Source organism: Curcuma longa, chromosome 11, assembly GCF_044706935.1.
Source record: "Curcuma longa cultivar G26 ecotype Majalengka, Jawa Barat chromosome 11, ITB_CL_G26_1.1, whole genome shotgun sequence".
In the NCBI taxonomy this organism is placed as follows: domain Eukaryota; kingdom Viridiplantae; phylum Streptophyta; class Magnoliopsida; order Zingiberales; family Zingiberaceae; genus Curcuma; species Curcuma longa.
The window spans coordinates 6399963-6408842 of NC_133871.1; the positions used below are offsets into that span (position 1 = coordinate 6399963).

Here is an 8880-nt window from a genome sequence, read left to right on the forward strand (position 1 = left end):
GTGTCATCCTTGGACTTGTGTGTCTTTGTAAAAATCTCCCAACAAGTAGAAGGACGCTATAACTGGTGCTACTGAAAAATCAAAAATACAATTAAATAAAAATAATGACATTACTAAATAATTAAAAATATATTAATTGTAAACTTACTAAGTCCAAGGTATTGTCCACAATGGAGCGGGATCCAGTTGTATGTTTTGTGGATTCGTTGATAGGGCCAGCTAGCTCGGCCTTTCTGTTAGACCGAGCTGTCGCTGCACTTGTCTGCCATCTTTCTGCTTGCCATACAGCTTGCCATGCAGCCCAGATGTCCTCTGGGATCCAAGATGGTCTGGTGCCCTGTAAAATACCGAAAAATTTCACTATAGATATGAAAAGATTCATCTCACGAAGACGAACCAAACAAAATTTGTTTGGACCAAATCGGAGGTCGTTTGACCCCTGAACCAAGCGAACCAAACTCAAAACTGGTTTGCTATACCGGTTTATCTGGGTTGGTTTAGTCGGGTTAGGATTCAGGGTATCCGGTTTGGGTTGGCTGGTTTGGGCTGGTTGGACCGGTTCACAGGATATGATTAAAGGGTTACTGGATCTTCATTAATCCTACCCGTTAATCTAAAAACCATCCTATAAGAAACCTACAGTAACCCCAAATCGCGACACCCTCTCCCGAACGCGCTCTGCCTTCGCCGACACCGAGTGCTCTCCTTCTCCATCGCGCCCTAGCCGTAACATCCCACGCGACGCCGCCGCGTGGAGGTGAAGCCGACGCACACCTCTTCCTTTCTTTCCCCTCTCTGCCGTTGACGCCGCCCTCCTCTCCTCCTCCTTCTGCCAAACCGAAGTCTCTCGGGTGGAAGGGAGTTTAGCTAACGCTGAAGCTTGAGGGAGGGAGAAGCCAGCGGCCGGAAACTCAACTGGGAAAGGGGTAGATCTGTGATCGACGGCGGCTGTAATCGGCAGGAACCGGAGAATCAATCGGTGAGTTGGAGTTCTAGGTTTTGGGTTTCATTTGGTTTCTCAAGTTGAATGCCATTAGCATGTCTTTGAATCCTCCTTGATTCTGATCAGTACTTATCCATAGTCGGATTTGGATGTGGCTGGCGGTGGAATTGGTGTTGTTCAGTGTCAAGCCCTTACCCTGATTCCTTGCTGCCGTTGAGGTTCATAAGCAGGGAATAGATTGAGGGTTGGCTGTTGAGCTGTGGGTTTCGGCTGCAAGCAGGAGGAAGAAGGAAGGTAAGCTGGAATTGGTTGGTGCTAGGGTTCGATCTTGAGGTAAGTTTTGGAACCGATGTGGTGCTGTAAATTTGGTTGGATTGATGGATTTGTTGTTCTACAGCTTACTTAACCGATTGGAATTTAAGGAAAATCCCAACAGCAAGCTAAGAAGGAAAATAGGAGTTTCTTATTGATTCTAAGGATTTTGATCCGATTATTGTTCGGTTGCGATTATTTGGGTTTCTCTACGATTCCACGCAACCAATCGGAAGGCGGGTATCTTGTCTCTGACTTATCTATTTATAGATATGCCATGTTTAGACATGTATTTAATTCTAGCTACCAGTGTTATTATATTTTCAGTGTATACATATTTTGTTTGATACATATGATCTAGTTACTTACCAGATATTCATTTGACTGTATATCATGTGATGCTTTCCATATACTACTGATTGATTGTGATACATCATATTTTCCGATGCACATGCTAGACATATGACTTTATACCACTTTAGTATTAGGGTAGTGTGCATTATAGATTGGATGTGGTTACATGTACTAGGGTTAGATACCATGTTTATATAGTGACATGCTGGCCAGCATACTGTCCATTCGGTCACGCATTAGCGATGACGTCAGAGTGCACAGCGGTTATACCCCTACCCATATGACCTCACATACCAGTGCTGGATCTGACGAGCATATTTAGTTCCCACGCGACCTCACCTAGCGGTGATGGATCTGACGAGCATATTTAGTTCCCACGCGATCTCACCTATCGGTGATGGATCTGACGGGCATATTCAGTTCCCACGCGACCTCACCATTCGAGTGTGATGGATCTGACGGGCATAGTTCCCACGCAACCTCACATCTCGGTGATGGATCTGACGGACATTTATCATTGAGGACCCACGCGACCTCACTTTGGTATATAAGGATCAGATGGGTAGCAGGGGTGACCAGGATAGGTTTTTTTACTTATGCATGATATAGGGCTTCTTTGGTGATATTGTTGCATTCAGGTTATTTGCATATGTTGGATATGTATATACAGGGATCGTATGGATTTGTTAGGGATCATGTTACCTATGATTATATCGTTAGCATGTTCTGGTGAGTATATATACACATGAGTTCAGATTTTCATTCCTGTCATTCTTCTACCGGTATTTCCATTACTGTCTGCTAGCTATTGAATACATGTCTACTTGATACCCGCTGAGTTCGTTTGAACTCACTCCGTTTACCCGTATGTCTATTTTAGGTTGATGCCGTTTGGAGAGCTGCACTGCTAGTCCCTGGAGATCTATTTGCTTTCTTTATATTTCCCATATTATCCGTTTCTCGGACTTATTCTGACTTCTCTTATGCTAGTTGTAATTCTGGAGTTTCGAGTTTTGGAATGTCTGGCAGATATTTCGGAATTGTTTTGATTTGGATATATGTTTGATGTGGATCGTATTATATCTTCGTGGTTGTGTTTGTTTTCGCTGCAGTGATGGGGGTAATGATCTTGTGGATTGCCATGTGTTGGATATATGTGCATATGGCTCGGTTTATCACTTTTATTTATTTAATTATGTCATTACATATCCATAGCCTGTTATGGATATATATATCATGTATGTATTCAGGGAAAGTCAATTGTTACAGGGGAGATGCTGCCGAAATCCCTCGGAAAGCTGTCTCCCGGGGCGTAACATGCCCTTACTTCTGCATTTATATAGCAGATCTTTATATAATTTGCCAGCAGCAGCATTCCAGGCGTCTTGAAACTTCCGCTCATGTCCTGGCTCAAAAGTATACTTTTTCTGCAAGAAAAAAAAAATTAGTGAAAATAAAAACAACTTCATTATAAGGTGTTTAAACAGACTTACCACAAACTCGGCGTAGTAGAAGGTGCGCATGCCCTGGTCGACATGCCTCCAAGTATGCCCTGAACGACATACTCGCTCACGAAACTTATTAGAAATATATCCTGCAACTTTATGACCCTCTGGTGTAAAATTGTACTATAAACCATGTAAATGTTAGACATATGTTATAAAACAAATTATGAATTAAAAAGTACTAATAACACCAATACTAGTATTTACCATCCGCCAACAACTCTCAAAACAGTCCAGCCAGCTAGTGCTGCTGCCTGATCAGACATATTTGTATCTGCAAATAATATTATAACACAAAGAATGTTCGAAATAAAAATGCTACTACATTCAGATAATAAAAAAATATATAATTGGCTAACGATCTATAATTGGCTAACCATATATTCTAATAACTTGAGCTTTTGGGATAAGTGGCTAACCATACATTCAGTTTTTTTTTCATCAGTCGACTGGTTTTACATTGACAGTTGACTGATCTTATTTTAGTCGACTGGTTTTACCATGACAGTCGATTGATTTTATCTCAGTCGACTGATGTGGATGATCAGTCGAGTCATTTAAGCTTCTGTTCGCTGATAGTCGACTGAAGCAAAATCTCAGTCGAGTCGATTCTCTTCTGCCTGCTTCTGAGACAACCTCAGTCGACTGATCTCCAACCTCAGTCGACTGATCATGGAATCCGACTCGACTGTCATATGTTTCAGTCAACTAACGCAGCGTACTAGGCGTGCCAGTCGACTGACCTTACCGAATCAGTCGACTGGCTTCATCTGGCAGACCTAAAAGCAATTTATCTAAACTTCTTCCTCTCTTCTCCAACTTTCTATTTTCCTTTGTTTGTTTCGATCGAGTTTTCCTAATTCACAAGATAGAATGTAGATAAAAGCATTATGTCAAAAGTTCGATCTGTTAGGAAAGGGACGGATCTTCATATCACTTTTGGTTCACACATTATAAATAACATTTCTCTAAATCTAGGTAAGTGCATAAGTAACTCCCAAGATAACATGTAATGAATGACAATATAACTTCTCAATTAACTTCATGGCACAAAACATGCCTAGATAATTATAGAAATAACCAATTGATTATTTGCTTTGTCCTAACAATCTTCATAAACTTTTCACAACCGAATAATTTTCAATTCCATTGCAGGATCTGTTTACAAATTCATTGACTTTGGTCTTAAGATTTTTAATTGGATTATCTAGGTGTTTGTTTTTGTAGCGGCTGAGTATGAGACACCACAGAATGCCTTGAATCAGGTGAACCTAGTGTTATTTACATATTGTAGTTTGTTACCGTTACAACTTCAGTAATGGTGTTTTCTTTCCTTGTTTTAATTTCTTTTGTGACATGTAGACTGAAATCATGCAATCGTGCGTTATGATCAAAATTTTGTAGCTGGATTAAATACTGTTAATTATCGACTCTGACACTGCTCATATCTTGATACATCTCTTGACTTTTCTCACAGTTGTCTAGGCAGTGATGTGCCATCATGTGAGATGTTCATTATTGAATCACTAGTCGTCACATATCTGTTTGTTTTCATCTTTTTTCTTTATTCATGAAGTTGAAACTGTATGGCTACCAAGGATAGTCATTTGAATATCACTTCATCAAATTCACATGTTTTCTTGATGGGCGGCTAATCTCATTGCCTGTCATGTAAAAGGACAAAAAAGTGACTTATAGATGTTTGCTTTGGAAAGTAATCCCACTCTATCTACTCAAGGATTATTATATACTTGATATCATATAATCAAATTCACGTGTTTTTCTTGATGGGTAGGTAATCTGATCACCTCTTAGAAGATCCAAAAACTGAGAGATATTTTCTTTGGAAAGTTGTCCCCCACTATCGACTTAGAGTAACACTTATTATTCTTGAAACAATTATATATTCCTTGAAGGAAACCTAATATATACGTTTATTCTCAATATGCTTATTGAGGCAATGAAATATGACAAGGTAAATTAGCTGTGATTCATGATCTGCTCATTTGCTTCAAATGCTTGTTTACTTTCAACAGAATTGGGAAAGATAAGACACATGTTAGCTTAGTTATTCCCTTTTACGAGTAGTGTGGAGGCTTTGATGTATCTAGAATCAGTTAATGAATTGGGAAAGAACTTTGCTAGTTCTTTGCTAGTTTATATATTTCAGTTAATGAATTATACACAAAGAAATGGTATTTTGCAATAAAGAAATACCATTCAGTTTATAAAATTCAGTTAATGAATTATATAATTCATGGATTCAATCCTGTGGTTATGATGGGAATAAAGAAATAGTATTTTGCAATACCTTATGATGCGTATTTTAATAAGGAAATTATGTCAAATTTTATGAATTATACTCTGTAAAGACTACTGAGTAATCAAATTATATGAAACCAAGAGCAAATAAATGTCACATGGTATCACGTGGTAATATAAAATACATAAAATAATAAACCCTAAATATACTTTAATAATGTTCATTATCTAATTACTAGCTCAACAAATTTGATATGTATCATGTAAGTTCTTACTCACTCAAAATATTAATCATAACAAAAAATTTAACCCTAAATATTAACCATAACAAAATTATTAACCCTAAATATTATTCATACCAAAAATTTTAACCCTAAATATTAACCTTAACATAAATATTATCCCTAATTATTAACCATCAACTATCAATATTAACCATAATAAAATTATTAACCATAAAAATTTAAAAATATTAACTCTAAAAGCTGAATGGTTTACCGGAGGGGAAGCTTTGCCGGAGAAGAACAACGCCGGAGCAGCGTTCACCGGAGGTAGGAAGTCACCGTGCGAGGAGAGAACGCCGGAGGAGACAACGCCGGCCATGGGAGTGTGCGCCGCGAGCAGCCGCGGACCGACTGCACTGGAGCAGAGTTCACCGGAGGTAGGATGTCGCCGGAGGAGAGTGCGCGAGAGAGTGCTGGAGGGAGGAGAGTACGCCAGAGGGAGGAGAGAACGCCGGAGGAGAAAACGAAAAAATGCACGCGCATGAAGAAAAGGGTCGGCGGAGCCCTAAAATCGCGACTTTAGCGACGGATTTTAATTCCGTCGCTAATTAGCGACGGAATTAAAATTCGTCACTAATTAGAGATGGAATATTAATTTCCATCGCTATTTATAGCAACGGAATTAAATTCCGTCGTTAATTCCATCGCTATTTCATGAGTTTCTTGTAGTAAAAGCGAAGTTTAACTTTTATATTGTTTAAATTTATTTGATAAATTAATTGAATCAAATCACTTTTAAATAAATTAAATCATTGAAAACTGGACTTGATTTTTTTAATGACTTTTAACTTCTTAATTCAAATTTAAATTGAGTTTGTTTCGTTGTTGCTTGAAATAATTATATTTTTAAATTTATTTGACCGATAAATAATTCTAATATTATAAATTTATTTATAATATTAAAAAAATTAACACTAAAAGTGCTACGAGACTTGCATGGTAAATTCATGCAATTAGAGAAAAATATTATAATATATTTTGGTGATATTACAAAGTTGAAATCCTATGTTTTAATTACCGATAAACAAACTCAAAGTTTGCCATTTCTAGTTGGAATTGCAAGTGCATAATAGGCATCATCATCTATATTTCTCCCTTCAACATTAAAAATATTACCTTGTGATTATTCGAGAACGAAGAATAGACAAATTAAAAATCAAAACAACTTCGTATTATATAATATAAAAAACTTAGTTAATTGACATAAAACTTTATGTTATAAATTAAAAAATATTTCAAATATTTGACATAATATAACCTAAATATATAAATGGATTGACATGATTTAACATATTTACAAAGATAATTAATTTTAGAAATATTAATCTTTTATATTATATAATTCAACCTTTTTAAAATACCATCTTAATTTTATATATGCCTTATAGAATTATTTCATAAAAAGATATATTTATTTTAGTATTTTTGTATCCAAGCGACACGATTTATTTTTAATAAAATCAACAAACACAAAATTGAAACAAATCGACCAAAAAATAATTGCAAAATACTCTCATCTCTCAAATTTTAATCTACCAAAATTTATCCATAAAAAAGTTACCTAATTAACATCCTCAACAAATTAATCAGGCATTTATAATTTTTCCCAACAGGAATAGCAACAACTACTCAACAGCAGCAGCAGTAGACGCCATGGCCAACCAATTAATCAGGCATTTATTTTTCCTCACTGTGGTAGTGGCAGACTAGTCCTTGTGTAGCTTTTCATAACTGAGGCCAGACATTTACAGTGAAGAATAGATTTGTTGATCCTTTTGAGGTGAATCTAGCTGATGTCAATTATAGATTCAAGGAGGGAAGAAACAACAAACGGCCAACCAAAGGAAAGCAAAGCCCAGAAAATTAAGCTTCTAAGTTTTAATGAAACATCTCACTAGTTTTCTAAATTATTTCAATTACCGTTCAGCTTCATTTTCTTTCTTTTTTAAATAAAAAATAGTATATTAGATTACTTAAGAATCATCATAAAGTATTTCAGTCCTCGTCGACTGAGCAAAATATATAATTGAGAGATCACTCAATTATATATTTAATGTTTTTTATCTTGGGAATAAGGTTGTAAAGTAAAGTTAAATTTTGTAATGTTTAAATTTATTTGATAAATTAATGGAGCTAAGTTAATTTAAATAAATTAAGTCATTGAAATAGTTGTTCATGTTTAACTTAACTTTTTACGAGTTTTAACTTGGTTCAAATTTAATTTAAACTTAGTTGATTTAAATATTTAAATGTTACTGAACTTTGAAATAAAACTTCTTTATCTATTTATAAGTTGAATAAAATATTTATTAAATAATATAATTTTATTCATGAACATTATTCATAAATAGTTCACACTATTCAGCATTAATGAATTGAATATATATATATATTCAGACTCATTTATTTAATTAATTATATATATTAAACAAATATAAAAAAAATTTGCCAAATCAAATACTAAACCTACTTATGAACATTTAGTTCATTTACAAATCAAATACATTATTTGGTTTATTGAAATAAAAAAAACTTTTATTTCAATGAAAAAAATATTCATTGAAAGAATAAAATCATGCAACCATATATATATTAACATATAGAGAGAAGCCAAGTCAGCAAGGAAAGATCTCTTACGAAATAAATTGATAAATCTACGAATGATGGAAGGAGAAACAGTAGCAGAACTTCATGCCAAAATCAAGGAACTAATCTCCGGACTCTCTCAACTTGGCGAATCGGTAAGTAATCGTGACTCAATTCGATACGCCCTCAACGCCTTCCCAAGAACCTCGGTGTGGAGCTCGATCGTCGACGCATTCTATATTTCAAAAGATTTAGAGGTAAGTACGTTAGATGAATTATTTTCTACTTTCGAATTACACGAATCTCGATGGACAGGATCTAGAAAGACAGACAATCTAGCCCTAAACACAAGGACAACGGAGAAGGAATTAGAATCCTCGACGGACGACGAGACAACGCAAATGGTAAGCTCATTTAAAAGTTTTTTTAAAGCTAATAAGTTTTCGAGGACGCAGAAGAAGAGACGGTCTCCAAAGAAAAGAACTGTTCGATGCTACAACTGCAAAGAGGAGGGACATCTAAAAGACCAGTGTCCCAAGTTCAAGAACCAGTCAAAGAAGAAGAAAGCATTGAAGGCCACCTGGGACGAAACCTCGTCGGACGAATCGGAAGTTCAAGAGTACGCAGGACTTGC

General features: G+C 35.8%; 1 long non-coding RNA gene across 2 annotated transcripts; it reads left to right on the forward strand.

Annotated features, from left to right (window-relative positions):
* Positions 1 to 679: 679 nt before the first annotated feature.
* Positions 680 to 2708, forward strand: LOC141840981 (uncharacterized). 2 transcript variants are annotated; one of them, XR_012602767.1, is made up of 3 exons: positions 680 to 979; positions 1070 to 1491; positions 2490 to 2708. It is a non-coding gene; the product is annotated as an uncharacterized LOC141840981 (long non-coding RNA). The 2 variants fall into 2 exon arrangements; XR_012602768.1 differs by lacking the exon at positions 2490 to 2708 and having other exon boundaries at positions 1070 to 1237; positions 1341 to 2455.
* Positions 2709 to 8880: the final 6172 nt, after the last annotated feature.